Raw genomic sequence first — 2,672 nt, 5'->3', positions numbered from 1 at the left:
TCATTGCTACTTCATAACTGTAATGTTGCTACTGTTATGAATCATAATGTAAATATCTGATATGCAAGACGGTCTTAGGCGACCCCTGTGAAAGGGTCGTTCAACTGCCAAAGGGGTCGCGACCCACAGGTTGAGAACCGCTTTCTTAGAAGAAAATCTTCCAACTCCAGTCAAGCCTCCCCATGACTATAGCCACACCAACTGGCATCTTGATAATAACCTCATGCCAGACCCTGAGCTAGAACCATCTAGGTTATTGGCTGTTGAATTCCTAACCCTCAGAAACTGTGCATCTCACACAAACTGTTGTTTAAGCTAACTTTTAGGGTTATTTGTTCTGCAGCAATAGTAACAAATGCATGCTGAGAGGAAAAATCCTCTGAAATGTTCAAAGGAAAGAAGATCAATAAGAGAAATGTTACCAGGAAGCTAATTTTCTTCCAGTACAAGGCAGCCCACAATGGAATAGGTCCCAGTTTAAAGTGGAGAGCTGCTTGGCCCTTAAAAGATTCCAAGCAAAGATTGATGGGCATTTACCACAGATGATGATGCGGTTTCTTTCTCTAGTGAGGACGTGACGTGGTCTTTGTGAATGACTCTGTTTTTAATTTTACTTATAATTTGACTCCCACCACTCCCACTACCTCCTGTTTTCCAGAAAGAATTTGAAGTGCTCTGGAATTATGATACATAATTCAAGCTAAGATTAAAAATAAAAAGCAGAGACCAGAAACCACACAGAGGAATTAGAGTTGCCACAACTAAAACTAAGCCTGATGGAAGCGGAAAGAGAAAGGAAATGTTACTCCCGACCACTGGAGGTGTGGACTAGGTAGGCCGAGAGCGGGGCCTGGCAGTGGTTCCTTTCCTAAAGCCCACTGGTTACTTCTGTTGGAGATATTCTAGCCCTTGCTCTTCCTCCCGACCCGACACCTGCCCTGTGATTTTGTCAGGGGCTGTCATTACCCGATTTAAGGTAAGCTAAAGCATGTTCCCTGTTAAAAAAAAAAAAAAAAAAAAAAAGTAGGGGTAGCTTTATCCCTTAAGGTTAGTCTGAGAAAGCCTCTCTCTCTCTCCTTAATGGAGAAAAGCGGATCTCACTGTCCATTGTTTCCAGCAGTGGTTCTCAACCTTGGCTGCACATTAGAATCACCTGGGAATCTTTTTAAAATCCTGATTTCTGGGCCTCATCCTCCGGAAATTCTGTTTCTTTGTTACTAATGTTGTGGCCCCACCCCATAACAAAGAAACAGAATTTCGAAGGATGAGGCCCAGAAATCAGGATTTTAAAAAGATTCCCAGGTGATTCTAATGTGCAGCCAAGGTTGAGAACCACTGGTTTGCAGGGACTGCCTTGAAGTCTCCTAAATCAGGGCTTTGCATCTCGCTAATGCTGGGCAGTGTCCTAGGTTCACCCCAACGGAAGATGGAGGAGGTGGTCTTGGCCCATAAGCCGTCCTTGCTGAGACAGCTTCTGGGTGACCCCAACAAGAGTCAACCAACCAACCCACCTAAGGCATCCTGCTCATACCCGGGGACCAGCCTCCACAGTCTGATGATGAGGTGGAAACAGCCAAGTGCCGGGCAGACCTGTTTATCCTCTGCCTCCCCTCACCACCACCCCCACGCACCCTCACCCCCCTCCCATGGCTATTTCAGCACCTGCAGAAGGTTCGGGTCCAGAAGGCAGCTTAGATAAACGCAGTACTCGAAACCTCCCAAACCACATCAAAATGACAGCTCAACTACAGAAAACCACCCGTGAGAACTGCCCCTACACGCATGGAAAAGACACGAAGGTGTTTTTTTGTTCTGACTCTGCGTATGATGTGGGTCTGGAAGATGTTTGTGATCACATCAGCTGCCACCTAAGTCATAAAAGGTTCTGGGAGAAACCTGACCTGGGGTGGCACTGCCTTCTAATGAGAACACAGATGACCAGGGACAGCACGGTCTCAGATCACACCTTAAAGCCATGAGCTGCTTGGCTCCACTGGCTCCTCAGATCCCAGGGCTGTGGGCTTTGGGCAGCGGAGCCCGACGTCTGGCACGTGGCAAACACACTCCCCAAGCACTGCCACGGAAGGAGGACGCACACTTTCCATCCAAATCAAGCTTGAGACAAAAGTTCTTTTCAACCAAAGTCTTAATTCCCCACCTGTTCTGCAGGCTGGATGCCGGGCGGCTGAGGGTGATCAGTCTTAGGCCGGAATGAAAGCCGGCTGCGACGTGAAGGAAGACACGCCCGTGGGTTTGCCGGAGGGCGATTTGGATCTGCATAATTATGACTTGATCCCTCACCCTGTGACATTAAAAGGTCCCACCCAAATGGAAGCGGCATGGTTTCTGGCCACCGAGAGCACAGCAATGTGACTCCTGTGCCCTTTGGTGTGTAGTGATCGCGTGGGTCATGAGAGTTTTATTAAATGGTGTGACCCGACCCAGTTCTTGCGTACAGGGTGCTATCTCCTAATCAAAACTGCAAAATGTGGCTGAGCAGGCTGTGAAAAGAAATCAAGATGTGCATCTTAAATAGCAGATTAACGGCTCTGGCTGGGAGAGCTGCTGGCCGCGTGGGGCTGCCTCAGAGCAATCTCACATCGTCAGTGGCAGTAGTTGGAGAGAAGGAGTCCTCAGAACTATCCAGAACTCCTGCACCGGTTCTGGGCACA

This window comes from Myotis brandtii, unplaced genomic scaffold (genome assembly GCF_000412655.1).
Source record: "Myotis brandtii unplaced genomic scaffold, ASM41265v1 scaffold956, whole genome shotgun sequence".
NCBI lineage: Eukaryota > Metazoa > Chordata > Mammalia > Chiroptera > Vespertilionidae > Myotis > Myotis brandtii.
This window is presented reverse-complemented; position numbering follows the sequence as displayed.